Raw genomic sequence first — 25,412 nt, 5'->3', positions numbered from 1 at the left:
TTCACATAGCCCACTGCCCAGTCCATGGAACAAGGCTAGGCCCTCAGATTCCCTCTCTGTAGCTTAAAACACACCCTCTCTCAAAAGTGAGTCTTCTGGTTTATTTCTTCAAGAGGGCACATGGTAGGGGTAAATGACACACACACAAACACACTTCTAAATCACCATTCTTTAATAGCATGAAAAATACACAGATCTATTCCAGAGGGGTAGCCATGTTAGTCTGTATACAACAAAAACGAGAGTTCTGTGGCACTTTAAAGACTAAAATGTAATTTAGATCTATGCAACAGTAACAAACCCTATACATACCTGGGGCCATCCAGGAGCCTTCTTTTGCATAGCATAGGTTCTGAAACAGAGCTTTCTCCCTCAGCACCGATGGCTATTCATCCCCTTTCCCTCTGCTGCCCAAACTTTCTGTGTGTTTGAGTCTTACCCCTCTGAGCACTTTTATGACCTGCTTTTGTCATTTCTTCACTTTGTCCTTGGTCACTTCCTACTCTCCAGCCCCCAGCCCACTGTTGAGAAAAGTTGGAGAGAACTGGTTTCCCCTAGGGATGCAGTTACTCTTTTGTTCTCCCCAGATAAGGCTTGGTCAGGTGCTGTTAGTCTTTAACAATAATGGGTGATACATGCTTAAAGCTTTTCAGAAGAAGGGTGCACGGAAAGGCCTCGTGATATAGAAGTTTGATAACTTGATAATGTCAACCAGAATTCATAGGTTTGTACAGACCCCCCCAAATGGTTACATCCTGTGACCCTGAATAAACCCCGGACACAATAAATTTTATATTGTGTTCTTGTTGATTGCGTGCGTTTTACTACTGCAAGCAGCCTGGATGTGAGAAGCCTGACTGAGGAAATACACACTCAATGTTAAGTACTACAATAGCTCCTACTGTGTGTTAAGTTTCTAATTATATGGCGATGTTGCTGGGCCAGGGTGAAAGAGTGAGAAACAAAAGTTCACCAGAAGCTCAGTCTTGAACTGTATGTCAGCATCTCCAGGTAGGTTTTATTGCAGGAGTTGAGGTTTATTGCCTCCCCTCCCCCATCTTTTTCCTCTGGCTGTATCCAGGGTGTTTTTTTTTTTTTTTTTTTAAATAAAACTTTCTCACCCTTGCAAACACTAGTACAGCACCCCTACCGGTAGCAATGGCAGGGTTGCTAGTGCAAACAAGGTTCAGGGTGACAAATGCTATTTATTCCACTGCCCTGCTCAGGGCAGGTTTACATAACATGGTGTTTCGAATGTCAACAGCTGCCAATGCCTTATCTGTATTAGTTCTCTCACCATTTTGCCTGTGGAGCTGAACCAGTGATGGGTACAAGATGGGGAATCTTAAACATTTCCTAGTGTAGACAAGGCCATAGAATCTTTGCCATGGATTAAACCATTATTGCCTAATGATATGGCCCTTAATTGCTGTTTTTTCCAGGTGGCCACTGTATCAAAAGGAAACAATGGTTTGTTTAAGGAAGGTGGGGAGACTGAAGGTTTGTTTACTAAAAGGGATGGGGGAGAAATAGACAAGTGCAGTGTTATTTGCATGAGAAGAGGAGAGAGCAGTGGGAAGGTAAGAGAAAGAGGCAGTGAGAAAGAGAAAAGTGGAAAGAAAGAGAGGGTATAGAGGATGCATAGCTTTTAATAATCCAACTGAGTTCAAGGGCATTTGTCTGACAAAAGAGCCTGTTTGCTTAACCTGTATCCAAGATCATATTGACAGTGGTCCTGGGCCTCAATCTAGCCCAACAGCATGTGACATGCCTAGGTCTGTCTGAGCTGGTCAGAGGGGTAGTAAAAATGTCTCTGATATTCCTGGATCTGGTTTGGTTTCAGGCCTATAAAGTTAGTTATTTTGTTTTTATTTTAATTGCATTTTTTATTTCCCATATTTTTAAAATTGTTGTGTCATGGCCCAAACATTCCATATCAGAGCTGGGAGGTAAATAAGATTACTGTTTTGACTGTAATAGTGTTCTTATGGGAGTTAGGGACATTGGCAAGAAAACCACAGTATTGGCAGACACTAGGTAAGCTTCAGCCATTCTTGGCTAACAGCACTCCTTGGTGTTCTTGATCTGAGGCTCACCCACTGCTCTGCCAAAATGCACCTAACCACTGATCTGCATAATTCCATGTGTGGCTAGTTTTGAGGTGCTCACACAGCTCTGTGAATTCATCTCAAGCTACAGAGTGAATTCACCTTGGACATCAGACTCCTCACCACTAGGAAACAAAACACTTTTCTCACCCCTCATTCTCCCCTCAGAGTTTGTTGGTCCAGCTTCCATCTGCAGGTCTGGGTTTTTCCCTTCAGCCTCCTCATTCCTTTGCTCCATCATCTGCTCAAACCCTCTTCTAAACTCAGCCAGAGTTTCCACCTGCATCTCCAACCCACATATCTTCTCTTCCATCGGCTCTCTGAAGCGGCACTTCATACAAATGAAGCACTTTTGAGGTACCCCCTCCAGGATCATGTATATCCCATGGCTTCCACATCCAATCATCTTCATTGTCTTCCACCGCTTGAGTGACTACCACCACCACTTCTGTATCTGTCATAGCCTTTCCCCTACTTCCTATCAATGAGAGACACAAAAACAAAACAAAAATCCCCACCCAAACAACCCCCAATGAGCACCCCAACAATACCAGAACACCACACACTCCCTCCACACACTCAAACTCACCTGTTTTCAGCTCTATTTGTTGGTTCCTGTGCTGCTGTCTGATTGAGTAGCTGCCTTTATAGGCCCCTTAAGTAGGGAAGCTGTGCCCCCTAATTAGGGTCAGCTGATTTCAATACACCACCCAGTATTAGCTCTTGCAACTGAAGGGAAAAAAACAAAACAAAAACAAAGACACACAAGTCCACAAAACTCACCTCCTGTCCGTAAGGCCTACTCCAACTCCCTTGTTTTCAGATCTGTTTGCTGGCTCCTGTGCCGCTGCCTGATTGAGTGGCTACCTTTATAGGAAAAGCCTACCTGTTCTACGCGGAAATTCAAGTATTTTGTTTTAAAGCAATTGACAAATATTCTCTTGCTTTGGTTGTCTCTTCCCAGAAGAGGCCGTGTGTTCTCTTGGGCTGGAGGCTGAACTCCCTTCCACACAGAGTAAAGTGCTCTATTCACTGTCTACAGCCACAGCACAATGAGGGACGTGGCTCCCAACATCCCCATGCTACAAGTTCAGAAAGACAGCTGTATAAATGAATTAACAGGTGTGGTCCAGCCATTGTGTTGCTTCAATATGATCCTAGAACTTACTGGAAAATTCTGCAAATATTTTTCACATAAGCAGATTTGTATGCTAAATGGTTGGATTTCCCTGGACAGGGTTCCCATTACACCACAGTGCAGAGCAAAGGGGACTCAGGCAAAAGTGCTGCATGCACAGGATTTAGGGCTCACCTGGATTAGCTTTTGGCCTGTCCAAAGCTTTAGCATTACTTAGGAACATGGCTAAAGTCCCATCTAAACAACAAAATGGAGCTGTGTTGTAATCTGGTCTCCATTGTGGTATTATATGTGGTATTGAGCAACCTCTAGAGAGAGTAGAAAGATCCTAGACATAGTCTATCCACCTCCATACAAAAACTAAAGATGCCTTTTGGAGCTAGATTACAGCAACGGGTAAAGATCACACTGTGTTGGATGCAAAATAGGGCTGGCAAAGCTCCATTTTCCTACCCCACTGCATATGGAAAAAGTTGAAGCGTCACTGGAGAGGCCAAAATCAATACTTTAAGTGGCAGGGAGTTTGCAGGCTGCATTCTGGCTTGTGTCCAAATATTCAGCAGGTTGAACCAGCTGTCTTGGGAAAAGAGCCAATTGTTGAAATTCCAGGGGCCCAGCAGTCTCATTCCAGTAAGTTTCCCTGTTTGCATATCCTGTTTGAGAACAGGAACTGCTCTTCTTGGCAAATTATATGGGAGGTAAATGTATGTACCTATGAAGGCTTGGTGACCCACCTCCTGTTGGCAACAGCTGGCTTTTTTCCTGGAACAATGCCAAGGTAGGAGCATAAATTCCTCCTCTCACTTCCAAACCACTTTCCACATTTTGGAAATCGCTTTTATGGGTTGGAAGCCCATGGGAGTCCTGGCTGTTCTGTTTGTTTCACAGTTTGAACAGCCTAGTTATATTCCCCCATTTGGATGTTCTCTCCTGCATCTCTTAGCCAGAATCCTGCTCTATTGAGAGATCAACAGTGAAAGCAAAAAAAAAAAAAAAGCAAAGTATTAGGAAATAGCCAGGGAGACTTTGCCTCATACTAGCACACACAAATTGCAAAACAGTGGTGCAGAGTTGAGAGATCTTAAAAACTCTGTCAATGTCAACGGTGTCTTACTCACCCCGTCACCCCAGATAGGACTTAGCTGTGCTGAAAACTCACCATGAGGGTTCAGGACAACAGAGATAGTGGTCTGTGTGCTCAGGGGGCACAAAACTCCTGTGCAGCTTTTATAATGGCTTCATTCCAGTCACTTTGTTAGTCTTTAGCTTCACCAGGTTTTGTGACATTGCTTGTGTGAATGGTCAGGCAGAGCTGGAGCTCTGCCTACACTAATTAAACAAACTGTGAGTCCTGCCAGGGTTTAGGAAGACGGAGAAGATGTGGATGTTTTTCAGACTGGAGCCCCAAATGAGTGAGGAGTGCCTGCTAGAGATGGGCACATTGCAAAAAGTTTCAGTTTTGATCAGAGTCTTAGGAAGAGAAAACCCAGAAACTGTGGGTTTAGAGATGTTAAGCCCTGCCCTGTGTTGGACATTTTTATCTCCTCTTGCCATTGCTTTGGCAGGTGGCTTGCTGTTTAACTGATATTCACCTCATTTCTTCCAAGAATGAAATAGTTCAGACACTAATGACATCATTTAGTTACTAACTTTTTATTAAAAATAAACAAACTTAAATAGAAATAAAATAATTTTCTTTTGTAAGTATGTCAAATACGAGTAAAGGAAGATGACTGAGTTAAGACAGTACAGATTATAAATTACAGTAAATGTACTAGGTATATTTCTTTTTAGAAAAGTTACATCCATTTTTTAAATCAGTTAATTCTGTTTGGCCCATCTTGCTTGAACAATTCAGTTGTTAATTGAATGCAGGCAATAACTCATTCCATTTCTTTTAAATCTTTTATTTTGATGAGCCACATTTCTATAGATGATATTTGTTTAAACACCATTTAAAATGTAATTCAATTTATTTATTGGCTGTAGTCACAATATTCTAAACGGGTTTGTTTAATTTCAGGAGATCAGGACATTATTCTAATTTTATAGTAATTGACATTTGGGGGGCTTGATCCTTAAAACAACACTTGCATCATTTTTAAAACATCAGTCTAATAATACTTTATTCACATTTGCTAACCTAATATGGCACAGTGTGCAGCTGTCTGTCACACACATCCTGGAGATGAACGCATGGCTGCACAGATGTATCCGTGGGAAGTTTTTGGCTTCCTTGATGATGCGATGCTGTTCCAGAAAGGATTGCTAGAATGAGACGGGGGCCACTTAACCAAAAAAGAGAAGAGCATCGTCGCATACTGACTCACCAACTTAATGAGGAGGAATTTAAACTAGGTTTAAAGAGGCCAGGTGACAAAAGCCCACATTAGATATAAAAAAAGGTGACTTTAACTGAGGGTTAGATGTTGGGGGGGGAAACGAAAAATTACAGTAGGGTCAAGGATCAACAAGAGGTATGACAGTAGGAGAATCTGATCAACTTAGATGTCTATACACAAATGCAAGGAGTATGGGGAATAATCAGGAAAAATTGGAGGTATTAGTTCATAAGATAAATTATGATTTAACTGGCATCACAGAGACTCAATGGGATAAATCTCATGACTGGAATATTGGTATAAAGAGGTATAATTTGTTTAGGAAGAACAGGTAAGGGGAAAAAAGGAGGTGTTGCATTGTACATCAAGAATGTATACACTTGTTCTGAGATCCAGAAGGAGGTGTGAGTCATACAGTTGAAAGTCTCTGGGTGAAGATAAAATGGGGAAAAAAGGGGGTGTTGCCATGGTAGTAGTGGGTCTACTCTAGACTACCACATCAGGAGAAGGAGGGGGAGGAGGCTTTTCTAGATCAAATAACAGAAATATCCTAAACACAAGTCCTGGTAATAACGGGTGACTGTTGGAAAAGTAACATGGCAAAACACAAGTGTCCAATATGTTCTTGGAATGTTTTTGTTTCAGAAAGTTGAGGAAGTAATCAGGACAGCCATTTTAGACTTGATTCTGACTGATGGAAGAAATGGTTGTGAATCTGAAGGTTGAAGGCAATTTGGGTGAAAGTTCTCATGAAATTATAGATTTATGTTTCTGAGGAAAGGAAGGAGTGAGAGCAACAGATTAGGAACAATGGACTTTAAAAAGCTTAGCAAACAAATAGAGAAGATGCCAGGGAAAGAAAATTGAAGGAGAAAGGGAGTTCAAGAGAGCTGGCAGTTTCTCAAAAAGACAATATTGAAGACACAACAGCAACCTGTCCTGATGCAAGGGAAGTATAGGAAGAATAGTAAGTGGCCAGCATGACCCCTTCAGGAGCTCTTTAATCCCCTGAAATTCAATAAGGAATCCTCCAAAAAGTGGAAACACGGACAAATTGCTAAAGAGGAGTGCTAAAGAATAGCATAAGTCTGTAGGGACAAAATCAGAAAGGGTAACGCATAAGATAAAGTTACACCTCACAAGAGTCGTGAGGCAATAAGAAGTTCTATAAATACATTAAGAACAAGAGAAAGATGAAGGAAAGTGTAGGTCTTATATTTAGTGAGGAAGCAGAGCTCATAACTGGTGACATCAAGAAGGCTGAGGTGTTTAATACCTATTTTGCTAAAAAGGTAAATTATGACCAGCTATTCAACACAAGTAGTAATAACAACAAGGGGGATGAAATGGAAGCCAAAAATAGTGAAATAATAGGTTAAAGAATATTTAGATAAGCTAGATGTGTTCAAGTTGTCAGGGTCTTATTAAATGCACTCTAGAGCACTGTTGTATTAATTTAGATGGAAGAAAAAGGGGCCCAAAGAGTCAAAGGTATTAACATAACCCAGTCAGTGTCCAACATTAACAGTTTTAAACAAGGTTTGGTATAAAGAGAACTCAGCCTGCTTCATACCATGGCAAACACATCATTAAAAATCCTTTTAACCTTTTATTAAAGACACAGATAAGGGAAAAGCAGTTAAAATGTTTGAAATGTAAAGTATTAAATAAAGCTTTCATTTTAACAGCCTCCTTTGTTTTCCCTTTAGCTGGCGTGAGTTTTTAGAAGAAAAAAACCACTCTTGTTTGACAGTTTTTTTAGATGGTATCAGATGGCATAAATGTCCTTTTTCAGGAAGACAGAATAAGATAATTGAGATGTCCTGGAGCTGTCGCTAATGTTGTTAAAGTTCAGTCCTATTTCCTAAGAAGACAAAACAAGACAGACACATCAAAAAGGGGAGAGAAAAGAACAGTAAAGATAGAAAATGCAGCTTCTGTCTCTGGTGTTGATTTTCACTTGCAGCCTCACTACTGGAACAACATAGGCCAAGCACATGGTCTTATCATTTACACCAAGACCTGGCAAACTTGTACTAGCACAGGGCTGTTTAAGGCATTGCTTTTAGCTGCCTCTTTCTGGTAACAGGTTCATAGCAGTGTTGCAAAATATGCAGTGTTGGCTGGGTAAGGCAGACTCCTATTAAGCAAAAGGCAAAAGAAGAGAGAGAGGAAAGGAAATACAAGAAATAAGGTGGGGAAGGAAGAGGATATATGGATGTGTGTGGGCGTGTTGTTTGGGATTAAGCCTGCAGAGGTGGCAGTGGCGAGATCACCTGGATCCCTCTTTCTGGCCTGGTCTGGTCAGGATATCTCTCAGGTTCAGAACAGGGAAGGTCCAGGGTCCCAGGAGACCATCGGGGTGGCAGCCATGATCGTGAAGCTCACTTTTCCCCCTTCTCTCATCTTTCAGTCAGTCAGTGTTGTGGTAGCTAGCTTCACGCTCCCCTCCCCAAAGTCTCTTTTTGAGGACCTCTAAAGGGGAGTGGTGGATGCAATAGACCATCCCCCCCATCAAATTAGGCCTAGTTTCCAACACACTGATTTTGGTTCATTGTTTTCCAGTCTCACACGTTTCTTGTTTACCAGGCATGCTCTTAACACAGTTCTTGAATTATATCCATAGTCCTTTTGTTTGAAAAAATTCAGTTTGTCTCTTTTTTGCATGTTTTCCCGTGAGCATTTATTATAGGTTATTATGACATTTTATGAACTTTCATTCACTTTTCACAGGTGAGCTCACAATTAGGGTAAATTTGGAGACTCAATTATCACAATGGTACTTAAGCAATAGCTGAAACAATCTCAGAACTGTTAGTGATTATCTTTGACAACTCATGGAGGATGTGTGAGGTCCCAGCAGAGGTAGTGCTAGCCAATTGGGGGCCCTAAGCAGGAATATTTTTGTGGTCCCCTTATTTCTTATCCACCCCCTAAAAATACTAATTGCATTATTTCCACAAACCAAAAATATTACAACACAACACATACTAATACACTTGTTAAAAAGTCCATGTTAAATAAGATTAATGGTATTTTGTGGGTAATACTAAATCAGGGCCCCCTTGAACTGCTTTTGGTCCTAACCAATTGTTTAATCTACTTATACCTAGGGGGCACCACTGGGTCCCAGAGACTTGGAGAAGGGAAAACATATTACCTATCCTCGAAAATGGAAAAATAGAGGATCTGGGAAGTTATAGACCAGTGAGCCTAACTTCAATATCTGGAAAGATACTGGAACAACTTAGTAAGCAATCATTTTGTGAGCACCTGGAAGATAATAGTGTTATCAGTAACAGCCAGCATGGATTTGTCAAGAACAAATCATGCCAAACCAACCTATTTTCCTTCTTTGATAGGGTTACTTGCCTAGTGGATGGGGGGAAGCGGTAGATGTGATTTATCTTGATTTTAGTCAAGTTTTTAACACAGTCCCACATGACGTTCTCATAATCAAACTAGGGAAATGTGGTCTAGCTGAAATTACTATAAGGTGGGTGTGATGTTTTGGGGATCACCCTAACCAGTTCAGGGTTCTGTCACTGCCTGCCCTGTAAGCTTGGGATGCATTAATGCTATGCTGCTGTGGCTCAGATCCCTGACACCAGTAGCCAGCCCACAAGCAAAAGGTGTCACCCTGGCTTTCACCAGCCTAGTTTCTCCTGGCACAAAAGTCCAGTCAAAAAGGGGACCTGGCAGAGTCCGGTCAGCCCTGCTAAAAGTCCCGTTGTCTGCAGTAATCAGCCTCCACCGCTGGGGGTGGGAAGAGCAGCTGCTGCTGCAGGAGCCTGGAAGAGGTGCTCTGCTCAGCTGCTGATGGAGAGAACCAGGCTCCAGCCTCTCTGGTAGAGAGGTAGGTACTGGCGCTGGCCACCTGGTGGAGGAGGGATTCTGTCTGCCCCGTCCACCAAGCTGTGCCCCAATTTCACTGCCTGGACCCCTTGCTCCAGGGACCAACCCCCACTTTGCCCCACTGTGTCCTGACTGCCCCCACCCTGGCTCCTCACTCCAGGAACCGACACTCACCATGCCCTGATTTATCCCCAGCCTCTCACTCTGGGTACCAACCCCCACCATGGTCCAATTGCACCCAGCTCCTCACTCTAAGGACCGGCCCCCTGCCCTCCACCCTGTCGTGCCCCGATTGCTCATGGCCCCTCACTCTGGGGACCGATACCCCCCTGCAATTGGGCAGGCACGCTCCACATCAGCTCCTCCCAGGAGGGGAGAGGAGTAACCAGGGGCGGGGCCTCAGGAAAGAGGTGGGGTTGGGTATGGGGGAAGAGGTGGGGGTGGGGTCTTGTGCGGAAGAGGTGGGGCAGCAGGGGTGTCCAGTTTTCAGCAATTAGAAAGTTGGCAACCCTATGACACCAATAGTTCTTCTAGTCCCAAGTCTCCCCAAGTACGTCCTTCGTGGGTTCTTAAGTGCCAGACACTCAGACTTCTATGATTTGTCACCCCAACAGTGTGGAACCAGCCCCTCACTATCAGTTCACTTCGGCACATGCACTTCACGTAGTTCGCACAACAGAGATTTGCTTGGGATAAAAATAAACAAAATGTTTATTTAATAGGAAAACTATAGATTCTCAGATGAAATGGTAAAGGAAGACAAATGGTCAAGGGAGCTCTGTTGTGCCCAGATGTGGCATTGAAGGGGACTTGGCCTTTCTCACTTCCTCTCGTGGCCACTTCCTCTGCCACCATAATCAGTCTCTGCCATTCCCTGCTTCACATTGCCTTATTGGGTTTTCTGCGGGTCAGCTCTCCAGCCAAATCACGGACTTCCATGGTCAGTTCCGTTCCAGAGTTTAGTTTTAAGCCAAAAAGGTTCTTTGGCCCTCTGGGGCTTGTCTTCACACCAACATGGTCTTTCACCCTTCATAGGTTTGCCTCCAAACAGTAAATCCTTTGCCCCTTGTAGGCTTGACTCCAATTCTTCCCCCTTTATCAGGATGCCAACCATCCAGGGATTTCCCTGTTAGGCGTCTAAGGCCATGTCTACATTAGCAAGCTTACAGCACCACAGCTGTACTGATGCAGCTGCGCCACTGAAAAATCGCTCATGTAGCCACTCTATGCCGATAGGAGAGAGCTTTCTTGTTGACATAATAAAACCACATTATGATGTTGGCCTCCAGGGGAGCCATGCTGAGATAGCTTAAACGGGGCAAACTGCAAAGAATGGGGCAGGCAAAGCCCTAAATACGGTGGTTTTTCTTCCATAAGACATACCAAGCCAACAACAAACAGGTTCTGATGACCTCACTGGTCATTCAGTAGACAAAATACAGTTCTCTTAAAACTATCCAGCCCTTTGGCTAGCGCCCAGACAGCCAAGTCAAATATGATGGGAATTACTGAAAATCTTTATCCATCATATGTAAAAAAGTTCTACCAATCCCAAAGGATTGACACATTACCAAACAGGTTAATGAATAGTTCAGATCTTATCCAAATACACACTTAAAGCCAATGCTTATTAACTAAACTAACATTTATTTTAAAAAGGAAAGAGAGAAATGGTTAAAAGGTCAGTATACGTATGAAAATAACACTCTTAGGTCAGTTTCAAAGTAGAGATGATAACTGAATTGCAAAGTTCTTAAATTGCAAAGTCTCTGAAATTACCCAAACAGCTTGGGGGGAGGGAGGGGTCATCAGTCCTTGTTTGATACTTCTTTGTTAGAAATCCAGTCCAGAGAAATGAAGCCTAAAAAGTCCATATGCAGAGTTTTTTCAAATTCTCCCATGAGAATTAGCAGGGTGTTTCCAGGCTGGTGCTGGGATCTCAGTCTTGCAATCCAAACTTTCCCGGATGAGCTTGGACAGATTTGAGATTAAAAGGATCAGTCCACTAGAGACTTTTATAGATCCATGCAGCCTGACCGATATTTTCTTGACAGCAGGGGTCTCCTTGAACAATTAATAGATTATTACTTGGGACTCTGAAGTATCATCTCCTATGTCCTGTGCACACCGGTAACTAGTTACATTAGCACAAGGTAATTGGCCATTTATAACCATTTACAGGTATTTACTACTTAAACTTCAAAGAGAAATACAAACAATAGTAGTATTACATTCAAAGTTCCATCTAAATGTTCCTATGTTCCTTTTGAACTCTTAATCAATAGAACAGTGATAGACAGGAAAGCAGTTTATCTACACTTCTAACCTCTAACAAGAGATATGTAAACAACATCAGATAACTACCAACAATACATTTGCATATCAAAGCTCTAGTCTACATATGAGGAATGGTCCCTCACTACCGTTGTATTTTCCTTTAATATGTTTCTAAAGATCAGATTTGGGCCATGCAATTTGTAAAGTTGCTTGGCTTTTTTGGGCCTAGTGTCACACACCTCAACAAGCAGCGATAGCTGTGTTGGTGGAAGAAGCTCTCCCACCAATATAGTGCTAGGCATTCTACAACTTTGCTGGCAAAACTTATGTCACTCAGAGTGACATAAATTTTGCCAGCATAAGTGGTAGTGTAGACATGGCCTAAGTGCCCTTTAATCTGACTTTCCACCCCCCTCATAGGCTTCTACCTTATTTCCTGGTTTTCACAGACCCTCGCTCAGGGCTTCCCCCCCACTCTAGGATCTCTATCACAGGAGTTAACCCTATTTCTGTAGTTCTATCCCTGGCCACAGCTACTCCCAATCTATCAGTCCTTCCTCCAGGCCCTTTCCCAGGAAGAAAGAACCCTCATTAGTTCTTCTCTCCTGGTGGATCTCCCCCTGAATTCTTCTTCTTCTTCTTGGGTTTTGTGGCATTGCCCATGAAATGTACTTTGTATCTGGTTCATGACTTAAAGTCTTGCATCGTTCCCAGTATTCTTAAAGAATTGCAGAATAGCTTTTATTATGGATCCCTGTTTCCGTTGTGTTCTTGATAGGTGTTGCAAGGAAAACATTAAGGTGTTACATGAACAATGAAAGAAAACGGACATAAGGAAGCAGAGGTTAACAATGGACAAAGCATGAATTCACAAATGGCCTTGTAAATAATGTGTAGCTAGTAAATAAAAATATAGTAAGAAGCAACTAGCACATTACTCTTCTCCTTACTATTTTTTTGTTTACTAACTACATATTATTTATTTACAAGGCCACTTGTGAATTCATGCTTTGTCCATTGTTAACCACTGCTTCCTTACGTCTATTTTCTTTCATTGGTCGAACAAGGCCTACAAAATGTAGTTATTTTAAGGCCTCTGAGTTTTCTATATAAACACCTTTTTTCACTGGTACAATTTTTACAATCCCAAATTCTAACAGGGCATTGTGGATTAATAGTAATTTATTTCTAATTAACAAGCATAAAGATGGATTATGTGTAACATGTAAGGTTCAGGAAATCTATTATTTCATGGACCTTATATGTTATGCATAATCCATCTTTATGCTTGTAAATTAGAAATAAATTACTTTTAATCCACAATGTCCTATTAGAATTCTAAATAGAGCCACTTTGCTCCTCCTATCAGGGCCTTGGTTTATATCAACATTGTCAACTATTGGGCATACTTCTTGGAATTTTTGTTCCTTCATTATGTTTGCCCACAATTATTATCAGTCCTTCCTTAGTTCATTTTTTATTAGTTGATTAAATTTCAATTTGCTTAAGGGGATCCCTAACTCAGCTTGTTCATGTTTAATAGCACTTTTTGCCTATTTGTCTGACAATTCATAGCCCACTTTTCCTATGTGCACGTGATCCATGCTATTACTATGGGTATTTCTATACAGCAACTAGACACCCATGGCTGGCCTGTGCCAGCCAGCTTGGACTCACAGGGCTTGAGCTGTGGGGCTGTTTTGTTGCTATGTAGACGTCAAGGTGCAGTCTGGAGCCCGGGCTCTAGGACTCTGTGCGGTGGGAGGGTCCCAGAGATTGGGCTCCAGCCCGAGCCTGGAAGTCTACACAGCAATGAAACAGCCCCAGAGCCTGAGCTCTGGAGCTCGAGTCAGCTGACACATATCTGTTGTTATATCCAGTTGCGCCAGTTTGGTTGTTAGCAGTAATATTTCATTGAGAAAATAATTTCTGCTGTCAGAATTACCACTGTAAATTGCCAGCAGTCCTGATAAGGAGTCAGACAGAATGGCCACAGTCTCTGGCCACACATTTAGTGCTAGCATAGTTAGCTCTGCTGTAATGACGGATACAAAGTTAGTTAGCCTTATGGCTTTCTTGAGTCCAAGTGAGGGCCTGCAGAAAGATGTTCCCACTCTTCCTGTTTCTTCCTCTTTGAGGCAGTCTGTATATATTTGGCAATAGTGTCCCCACTTAGCACAAATATATTGTTGTGCTACATCTTGTAGGTTTATCATTCTTTTAATTTATTTCATTATATAATTCCACGTCTATCACAGGGGGATGGTTTTGCAGTGATAGAGTATTTTCCCATAGCTATAGATTTTGGTCTCTTTCAGTCATTTCTTTTCTTAAGATCCTTTATGCACGTCTGTATCCTACTTACATAAGGAATTTTGATTTTTTTTGTCCTACCCACTCTCCTTTTAATTCCCAACAATCATTATATATTACCTTTGTGTTGTCATCCTTGCTGTTACCTAGTATTCTGGCCCAAAAGGTTAAAAGTGTTGGAGCTTCATTCTAAGAGTGATAGGCATTTCACTAGCTGCTATGTATAGTACACACAGATGGCACCACATGCGATACACAATGTCTGTCCTTGGACGTAGTCTAGTTTTCTTAGATTTGTGTTTGCTGCTGGCCCAAATGCCTAGCATCCAATAATAGGTCTAATTAGCACTCTATGTAGCATTACCATCGGTTTCTTATCCACTCCCCAGCATGTTCAAGAGATACTTTTAAGTAAGTTAACTCTACCTTTGCATGCATCTTTAATATTTTCAAAATGGTGCCTCCAAGTGAGCTTGTTATCAAATATCATAACAAAAAATTTGAAAATTTTCACTGTATTTATTTGTTGGTCATATCAATATAACTTTACATCATTTTGTAAGGAGTTTTTTGCTGTCTTATATGCTGTATTCCTTTCCCTAATTACCATTTTATATTCCTTATTCCACCAGGTGCACTCTTCTTGTCTTTAAGTAGTGTTGGTATCCTAGGAATAGCTAGGGTATCTGCATTTATAATTCCCTTAGTAGCATTATGACGGAATTTCTCAGTATCTTCATTTATACATTGCTCATCCACGTATTCCTCACTTTGTTTCTAAAGAGTTTCCAATTGCTTGTTTTTAGATTCCAAGTGGGGATATTATCCCCTCGTCTTCAGTATTTCCTTTTCCTTGATATGTAATTAATGTCAGGATGTGGTCACTACATATTCCCTCCTCTGTAATTTTCCCAGCTGCATTTACTTGCTATGGTGCTAGAAGCCAAGCATGTGACACTTCTGTCAGCTATATTGAACCCGGTAGGTGCTTCATGATTTAATATTACTAAATTATTCTCTTCAAATAATTGCTCTAAACATTTTCCATTTTTATAATTTTTCTTACTTTTCCACAATAGGTGGGGCTGTTAAAGTGGTTTACAGCCCTCGGCCCTCAAGCCGGGCTGGTGACTGAGTCAATAGCCCCCGGCCCTCAGGCAGGCGGGGCAGGAAAAATAGTCTAAAGCTCCCAGCCCTATAGTCCGGCGGGGCTGACAAAGCTCAGTGTCCTCTGGCCAGCAGTGCAGAGGATGCCAAGCATTCCCGGGGTGGTTAGGGAAGGGGGACGCAGGCCCACCTGACTCCACTGCGTTCCAGCCCAAACGACAAAGCCGTTTGCCACTGAGTCAGCGGGGATCCAGCCACAACACGCTGATGGGGGTTCTGCCCCTGACTCAGCCACTTGCTATGGCTGTCCCTGGGCCACTTCCTCCCACCCAATCCCCAGGTACCTGCAGCCAGGTAGCTTCCTCACCGGGAGAGCATCGCCTGCTGACATAGTGCTGTCCACACAAGCGCTTAAGCGGGGAAAACTAATGTTGCTCAGGGTGTGGGGTTTTTTTTCACATCCCTGGGCAACAATAGTTTTGCTGGCATAAGTGCTAGTGTAGACAAGGCCTAAGGTACAGGGCAGTGGAGGACCTGAAACTATACATTCAAAATAATTCACAAACCGTTTTTCTTAAACAAATGGGTTGTGAATAATTCATCATGACTCTTCAAAATTCAGTGTCCGTTTAGTTTGGATAGTTTTGGCTTTAAGAAGAGCTAGGTGGAGAAGCATAGTTTGGGATAGTGTGCGGGTAATTACTGTTTGTATTTGAAAAGATAGGTAAGACTAATGTATTTATTTCTGATTTGTGATTTTATGTAATGGCAAGGCACATAAGCCACCTTGGAGCATCCTTTGTGTTATGTCTAACTCTAAATTAATGAGTTGTTTTTAACATTGACTGATCAATGCAGTGTGAATTTTAAATTTGGAACTTTACAATTGCCTATAGAACTGAAAAATTGCTTTCAGCAAATACTGAAGGATGCTGATCATAACATTTGATGTGCAGTGAGTATTTGCACTGATAAAGCTTGAATGTTTGAAAGTGAAAATAAAAGGCTCATGGGAAGATAATTGTTTTAATTCAAATGAATATTTGTGGAAGTTTTTTCCACTATTTGGTCAGCTCTAGCTTTTATTGTGAAATGTGGAACATTAATGCACAGAAATACTGCAGAGTTTTTGAAGAGTTATGAAGACATCTAGTGGTTGATATCCCTAATTACATGCTGAGATGACCTCCGGATCTGATGTCACTCTCTAGAAAGTGCAAGAGGCAGAAAATAATTACAGTATTTGAGTCTTTAAAGCAAATATATCTGCAGATGCCAAAGATTAAAATTGTTTATGCTACTTCTAAAGCTGAAACTCATTAAGCACTCAGTGATTCTCAGAACAGGCTTCCTGATCAGTACCAAGTGACATGGCCCATTGTGGAATGTGTTTGAGAAGATTTAAGGTTACCAGCTTTACACCTAGCACAAAAAAGGTGCGTGCGTGCATGCGTGCATGCATGGGCGGGCCTGAATCTATTGAAAAAAGGCTCTTTTCTCCCAGTACAGGTTGTTAGGAGGAGGAATAACTCCCCCACCCCACCTTGAGTGCCTGTACCCCAGAATGCACTGTTCCCTACAGAATATGTGAGATTTGAATTTGTAGGTTCAAGGGCCCTTCTGAAAGTGAATCAGGGCTGTTGGCTCCCTACTAACACCATCTGAAATGTAGAAAGGGCAGGAAGGCTGGAACAATTTGTACAGTGGTGGAGCTGAGAGCCATTCAACCAACCTGTAAACCCTAGGTCTGATGGAAACCACTTCAAGCCAGGAGGTGCGGCTGCGCCACCCGCCCCTCTAGTTCCAGCACCTATGAGAGGGGGAAGAGTAGATGCTTATCTCTTGCCTCACCTTTGAGGTGGTATCAGAGGAGACTAATCAGGTTTGGCATATTTTCTATGCAGCTCCTTGGTATTTCCAAATGTTCTGTGATCTGGATGGAGCACATATGTGATCTGAATGTGTGCTCTAAAAATAAACACACAGACACCCATTCCCAATGACAGCCCCACAACCCTCCCTCAGCTGTCAAATCTTTACAGTCATCTATCTGGATCTGCCTGGAAACTCTTACAGGCCAACCTGCATAGCATGTAGTAACTGTAGGGAGTGGACACTTCTGGAGACACTACCTGATTTTTCCAATTTAAAAATAACAGTATGAAGTCTCAAAATGAACTCCAAATCAGCACATATAACTGGGTAGAGGAATGGCAATATTATGTACAATGCTAAGACACTCCCTTTTCTCCTGCACCTCTGCTTAAGTCTTTGCTGAAGCAAAGAGTTTTGTCTTTTCAGGTTTTTTTCAGAAAGTATGACGACATAGAATTAAGTTCAGGGCTATGTATGCAAATTCTTGACATGCAGGTATTAGTACTTCCTAATCAACTTCAAAGAGAGACTGAAATACAGTTTCTTAGTAAAAAAATATTTAATGCACAGAAACCGTAAATCATATTTGAAATACTATGAATAACTTTTAAACAAAAGCTTCTAAGCAATAAATCTACTGGTGTCCCTTATACAGACTTGTCCACCTTGTTGCTGTTACATATATTTAACTATAAGGCTCCAGCCCATAGCAGAAACTGATGGTCTTTAGGGCACTGTGGGAGGCTGTTGAAAATTAAGACATCCTCAACTTCCCCTGGGGGGTAGTATACACAGAATATGCGATAGTGTGTATTTTATTCTGCCACTCAGTACTGTGGTCACCCTAATGCATGAGGATGTATGTGGTGCATTACACTGCCCATATTCCTATGTTCTGTCCATAATCCTCACTTTAGACACTGGTGCTAACTTGACTCATTTGGACTCAAATAAACTTCCACAAAAGCTTTGGGGTGGAGAACCATCTTTTATTTCATAGTGTACAGTGGGCAACAGAACAAGAGCACAGATCTTGATCGGTATGTCCGTGTGCCATTGCAATAGTAATCAGGACTAACAATAACAACAAACAGGAATAAAACCATACCCAGGCAGATCACCCAGTTTTCTCTTGGACTGAGGCACTTGCAGTTACATAACATGTAGCAGTAATGTTATTAGAAAGACTATAGATAGCACACTAACAGGAGTGTGGCAGTACAAAAAGGCTTTAGATCACCTAGAGATTGCTACAAGAAGGAAGCTGATGCACATTACTACAATACAAACTATCTTGTCTGTATCCTGGCCTGGGCAGCATTTTTTTAAGCTCACGAATCACAAGAGTACACGTGAAAACTATAGATTTATTTTACAAGTGTCTCAGATACTACACAGCCAATTTGCTGTTTAAATCATATCCTTGTCACAACGAAGTACCCACTGTTTATTAGCAACCAACTCCTAAGTCCCAGGATAAATTTGAAGCTTTTTTGAACAGCTAACTAGTTATCAGCACAATCTGCACCTCTGTCTGATTGGATTCAATGTCTGTTCTTTGTCCTCCAAAAGTTGCCCACAGTTGGGGTCAGGATTTGTGACATTTGCCTGAGATTATCCACAGTTTCTATGCAAAGATTTCATATCAGCTGGCACTTAAATTCCAGCATGAATTCAGGGAAACCTATTTTTGCTTCTACTTTGAAAGTTAGAAAAAACCCAACAAAAACCCAACAACAACATTGGCGTACCTTTCAAATCACTGCAGTCGAGTTAATCTTAATATCTCACTGGGTATTTGTACTGTGGCAGCTAAATGCTATACTCATTTACTTGTGGTCTCTGTTTCTCTCTATTCCCCATATCAGTAGGAATTGTTGTTTCTTTTTGGAGATGAATGAGTAGGTTAATGGTGATCTCTGCTATTCCTCCCAAGGAAGAAGATGCAAAGAGACATCAGACCTGAATGGAAATCTATGGTTCAATGTGGGACACAGCATTTTAATGGTGTAGTCCAGCCGTGTAAAATTATTTTTCACCCACCTGGGATGAGTATTTCCTTTTTTGACAGAAGCTCAATAGCTCCCCCAGCCATGGAATGGCTTTTCCTCTTCTTTGTATATTTTTTCTGGTATTTGCATGAACATGTCTGCATATATTGAGGCACCTGTTCAGCTGGGTGTACAGGCCTGAAGCTTTTGTGTGGCATATCTCCTTCCCCATAGAAATGTCATGTGATGAGGTGTATAAACTCCACACTGGTTAACCAGGGATAAATGAAAGCATGAGCCCAATAGGTGGCACCTGGAGGGGTGTTAGGCATTAATTGGTGATCAAAACCAGCTGGGTTGGACCTGGAGCTTCAGAAAGGAAGGGGCACAAAGCAGTGAAAAAGAGGCTAGGAAAGAAACATTTGTGAGAGAGAGCTGAAATTTTCTTTTCTTGGTCAGAATTAGTGGATTCTGAGCTAGAAAGAAGGCTGGGGCGCCAGGGCAGCAAAGTCTGGGCCATGAGGCATGTTTTCTTGAGTTGTGAGAAGCTAGCAGCAATGAAGCCCGAGAGGCAGTGATGATAAAGCCTAAGGGGTGTTTGGACTGAAGTCTGGGGACTATGGAGAGGAGCTGTAGGAAGGGGTAGACTACTGGGGCAGCCCCTGAGGAGGGAGTTTTCAGAGACGAAGCTCTGTGAGGCGGAGAGCTGAAATAAAAGCAAGAAGGAATGTTGCAGGTATCAGGCTGAGCTCTAATAAAAAACTGTGAGGAAGGAGGGTGTGGGTCTTTGACATTTCTAATAACTCCCAGGCAGAAGAAGCTGAAGACACTGGGACTTCATGTATTGTGTTATGTAGACTTGGGACTGGAGTATCCTGAAAGATGTGTGGTACTAAACCATGACCCGGCTGGAGGGCTGAGTCCTGAAAAGAGATGGCCCACCACAGAACTGGCACAACTTGGCAAGGGGTGCTGGAGAAGAAAGAACTACTACACTGCACTTGACCATGAGGGGTGCATCGGAAGTAAGTCCAGTCTTCTACATGTCCCTAATAAAACACTAGTAGTAACTACAGAATGTCTGAAATTAGGGGGTTAAAATGCAGTTGCTGACACATTGAGCCCCATCACTGTTAATGGTGTAGCAATAATATGTCTTCATGTGGGCTTCATTTGTCAAATGACAGAGAGGTTCAGTCATCCCAGTAATAAACCACCAAAATAATCTCAGTAGCATCAGCGGTGTTTCTCTGTTTTAAATTAGATAAACTAGTCTCCAAGTCTTGCCAAGAAAACAAAGTGCTTCTAGGGGTAGGTGGTCATGAACATTGCTGTGCTTAACCTGCTGACATTTGGTTTCCTCATGTTAGAGATTTCTAGGATGGCATTCTAGGTAAGCATTACATTTAAAGTCCAAACTGGTGAGCTCAGCGTGAAGTACTAGTAGTGCAGGAAGTTAGTGGAACACAGAGACTTTAATCTCTCAGCTGTTGGTCTGAGTCCAGACCAGGTTGGTGGTGATGAAAAGCTATTCCACATGATGACCTTTTGGTGTGCTGCTTGTGTATGTGACATGAATTTCAAGGCTGGAAGGATCACTACTTCTTAGTGGACAGATGTCCACACCATTGTTGGTACAAATTGGCCCTCCTCGCTGTCATCCTGAGATTAAAGGACAACGGTTGTGAGCCACAGAGACTGAAGCTCCCCTTTAGACACTATTACTGCCTTGAATTATATACTTTGGAGGCAAGAGTGGCTGTCGCACTTTCTCTGGTACCCCAGCATCCTCAGCTGCTGTCTTTCTAGCTTTCTAGGCAGCAGAATTGTCTGAAGCGGTAGGCTAATGACATAGAGGTAACGCGGATAATTCTCTTTCACACACACGTAATTATCTTTTCCCTGGGAAAATACAGCAGTTTGGGTTGTTTGTACCAGAGGATTAAACCTAGACTGTAAACTTTCTAATAGAGAATTGGAAGTAGATGAGTTCCCACCCTGCATGTCTCCCATTGTTCTTTGTTGTTCAGACCCACTCTTATCTGACACAGAGAAGGTGATTAATTGCATTCATTTCTGCTTCCAGAAGCCCAAGTGTGTCACTACTCCTGAATTTAACAGGGAACTCAGTGGAAACAGCAGCACTGAAATGTTTGTCTATCTAGCAGCAAAAGGGTCAACTCAGTGATTCAGTAATCTGAGGTTTGCATTGCAACAGTTATCAGGGAGGATATTAAACAATAACTACTAACGTTGGAGTTTTAAATATCTAGTACCAGATAACTGCACCTCAGAGTTCTCATTGGCCAATTCTTAACTTTTAGCCATTGATGGTGTTATTTAACACACATCAAATACTGGGGAGGTTCCAGAGGATTGGAAAAAAGCTAGTGTGTCAATATTTAAAAAGAAGAATAAGTGGAATGACCCAAGTATCTATAGACCAGTTGGCTTGACATTGATCCTGAGCAAAACCATAGAGTGGTTGATATGGGAATGCTACCAGTAAGGATTGTAGCATAATTAATGCCAGTCAATATGATTTTATGCAAAATTGGTCTTGTCCAACAGTTATCTTTGGAGGAGATGATAGTTTGGCTGACAAAGGTTGACTTAACATACTTTAGATATCTGTAAGGCATTTGTCTCCCCAATTCCTCCCCTAGAATGGGATCCTCAAAGTGTCCGAGAGGCTTCTCTTTGGTCTGTTTAATCAGAATTCCTCCAGCTCAGCTCCCTGAAGTGCTGCAAATAGGTTACCAGATTCACAGCATTCATAAGGTACATCTACACTGCAGCCAGGGGCGTGATTACCAGTTCACGTAGACATACTCTCAATGGCTGTAGTCTGTCTGGCTCCTGAAAAACAGAAGAGAGGATGTGGCAGCATGGTGTCAGGTGGGTTTGTGCAATTCCCAGCAAACCCTGTGTGGCTGTTGTGTCCTCACTCCTCTTTTAGTGAGCTAGCTAGATCACCGCTACCACAGGTACGTCTACACAAGCTGCAAATCACATATCTATTGAGAGAAGTCCTGACTCCTGAAGTCTATGGGAGTTTTGCCAGTGATTTCAGTGAGGCCAGAATTTCACACACAGAACTCAAGGATAGAAGGAAGCATTATGATCACTTGCTCTTCTGCCTAACACAGGCCATAGAATTTCATGAAGTGATTCCTCTCAAAAGCCTATAACTTGTGACTGAGCTCAAGCCTATTTTTTGTCTTCATTTGAAGACTACAAGTGATGGGGAGTCTACTACATCCTAGGCAAGTTGTTCCAGTGGTAAATTGCCCCAGTTGTTAAAAACATCTTGTTTCCAGACTGAATGTATCTTACTTTAATTTCCAGCTATTCGATTTTGTTATGCCTTTGACTGTGATCAAGTTGCTTCTTAATCTTCTATTGAATAAAGTAAGTAGATTGAGCATCCTAGAAATAACTGCATCCCAGTGTACAACCAAAGAGTTACAACCCTCTGGTTTTAATGCATTATTAAATCTGTGATTAGATGGTGTTCTTTGAGTAACCTGGTTACATCCCTAGCCTAGGTCCCTTAGAGATCGAGTTTTTAACAGCCAGCTGTTGAAGGAGATAGCTATCGTTTGAATGAATGAACTGTCTGTTGGGAGGGAAGTGTGGTAAGCAGGTTTTGTATTAAATGCAATTTTATGCCTAGATACTTCAGTGCCTGGCCCCTAAAATACTTTTAATTAAGATATTTGTGAATAAATCAAGAGGCAAACTAACTGCTGGCATAATTCGTTGGTCCTATTCTTTTGCTTACGCTGACTACAATGGACTCCGGGTTTGCACTGCAGTAAGTGACTTTAATGGAGTATCTTTATGACTTCGGTAGAACTATTCCAGAGACTAATTTGGCTCAGACTTTGAATTAGATATTTATCAAACATAACTAATGAACTACATTGTGGTTTGGCCCATCTCTACAATCCCAGATCTAAACCCCTTACATCAGGGAAGTTGGATCTGGCCCCATATTTTGCATCTCAGGTTGTTTACAGCAGAAATATCTGTAGCATCACACTGTTGCCATGAAGACCAATGGGATGAACCAAAGTCTCCTAAGAACAGTTTCAAAACTCAAAACAATTGTTATCAATGATTCTGTATTAGACTGCCCTGGCAAGTTTGTGTTCACTTTGCCAAAGTGTATAGCAATGTCCTGGTGTTTTGTTTGAGCTTTGTCTTTCTTATTTATCATGAAGGTTAATGTCTCACTTTTATCCACTTAGTACATTCTCCTTTAGCTTAGTGTTCTGCTGTCAGCCTTTTGTTTAGTGATATTGGGAGCTTACCTGGCATTCCCACCCTGCCTCTTCCAGAATACTACTCATGCATACCTCCCCTCCATTCATTTTGAAGCAAAGCTTCAAATAAGAAGACATTGGGATGTGTTTGTGAATCTGATGTAAAGTGGCTTTTAGATTCTTAATTTCAGCTGGGACAGGTGTGATCATGTGCTTTCTTAGGCCTGGTCTACACTAGAGAGTTTTGTTGACAAAAGGTAACTTTTTTGTTGACAAAGCAATCCTGGTGTACACACTGCAATGACTCTTGTCGACAAAATTACCCTGTTTTGCGGTCAAAATAAAACCACCTTGATGAGAGCTGGAGAGCTTTTTGCGACAAACTTTTAGTGACAAGCTTACTGCTGACCAGCAGAGGGAGCTCGTTGCCATATTCTGAAATACCAAATCTTGCAATCAGTAGTAGGTCTAACTGATTCTCATTGGACTAGCTAATGGTTTGGCAACATGTTGTCATGTTATAGACCAGAAAAATCAGAACTGCTTTTCCTTGTTATCTCAGCAGCTCCTAGTACCAGATGCTCTTCTTTCTACAAAGAGATGAACTAGCCCCTCAAGGTTTGAGTAGATAGTTAGTTGCAAGCAAACGCAAGTTCCAGATTCCCTTGAATCTAGAAGAATTTTTATCCTGGTTTACAGTCTAGTTAGTATGCAACATCTTTCATTATTTCTTTTGTCATATTCAATTTTAAGATGACTTTTTGCAAAAGTCTATTAAATTAAAATTAAAACTGCAATCAGTGTGGAAGTTTGACTCCTCCTTTGGAGTCTTGATAAAATATAGTGCTCTATCATAAAATAGAGAATTTTAAAATAGCATCATGTCAGTATAAGACTTGTAGATTGTCAGGAAGTGCAGAAAAAGGTTGTGAGTTCTTTTAACAAGTTTTCTTTGTTAGAAATTACTTAAGTAAAAATGTGCTACACCTTTACAAATGTCTGCCACAATATCAGCTATTAGACTTCATCTTTGTGTCATACTCTCATTTTCATACTTCCATGTCCTGGAGAAAGATAGGGAAATATATAGTCTGGCAGTACAAGGGCAACTTCTCTGGAAAGGCGAAAGAAATTTGAACTATATTTACATTCTGTAGACGTGGGAAAGCTAGAAAGTTGTTGTTCACCAACAGAATTTGGTCCAATAAAATATATTACTTAGAATCATGGAATATTAGAGTTGGCAGGGGCCTCAGGAGGTCATCTAGTCCAACCCCCTGCTCAAAGCAGGACTAACCTCAGCTAAATCATCCAGGCAGGGCTTTGTCAAGCCGCAGCTTATGTCACCTACCTTGTCTCGCTATCTTGGGACCAATCTGGTTATGCTACGCTGCAAACAAATTTGTTGTTAAAAATGCTAACTAAGCATCTCCATAGTCTTCAGTGTGCAATGTGATTTGTAATTTTGAAAATAGAGGGGTAACAGACAATAGAAGGGATTGAAGATGTCTTACTGAGCCTGTGCAGTACAACTTTTCTTAATGTAATAAGCACACATTATTTCAGACAAGTACAGCGGATGCATATATTTACCTAGAAATACATGCTTTGACAGCTTTCTGAATAGAAATGGTGTTTCACATGGCATCCATTTCAGATCAGGGCTTGATTAATTCATCTTATTTATATATTAGGTAAATAACACCTACATTCCTACCTGAGTACAACTTTGCCCTAGCTAGCTATCCATGTACCTACTGTGTAAAACGCTTATATTGTGACTTCCTGTGTTCTAAAAAAAATATAGCAATGACACACCAAATATTGGTATCAATGTACCAACATGTCTATAGCAATATAAGCCAGAAACAGGGATACCTGCCCACATAACAATCCACAAACAATACCAAACACATATATATTTATCCTATAATTATCTAGAAATACCCTTTTAAAATGCAAAGAAAGTTGTCATGTTAATGACAGTGTTTAAATAAAGGCAGATGTCATGCCTTTTTGTCTGAGATCTGATCATATGACCTGATCTCTCATCAATCCTGAGTTTTCCAAACCTGTGCAGTCGTTATAATGGATACAATGCAGTCATAATGGATAATTCAGTGATATGCACTTTTGCA

The 25,412-nt window shown here is 41.5% G+C and overlaps 1 protein-coding gene across 2 annotated transcripts in view; it reads left to right on the top strand.

Moving 5' to 3' along the window:
• The window catches only part of ZNRF3 (zinc and ring finger 3), a 226,862-nt gene that overhangs the window by 4,689 nt on the left and 196,761 nt on the right, over positions 1–25,412 (top strand). The window contains exon 1 of one of the 2 annotated variants that reach the window (XM_067539388.1): positions 19,401–20,031. The exons of the other annotated variant lie outside the window; for it this stretch is intronic. The gene's annotated coding sequence lies outside the window, so the exon portion shown is untranslated. Of the gene's footprint in view, positions 1–19,400; positions 20,032–25,412 lie in introns of those variants that run through there. 2 annotated transcript variants of the gene reach the window in all.

The sequence above is a fragment of the Emydura macquarii genome, unplaced genomic scaffold (genome assembly GCF_026122565.2).
Source record: "Emydura macquarii macquarii isolate MOO-44397 ecotype Brisbane River unplaced genomic scaffold, CSIRO-AGI_Emac_v2 contig_554, whole genome shotgun sequence".
Lineage (NCBI taxonomy): Eukaryota > Metazoa > Chordata > Testudines > Chelidae > Emydura > Emydura macquarii.
This window is presented reverse-complemented; position numbering and strand designations above follow the sequence as displayed.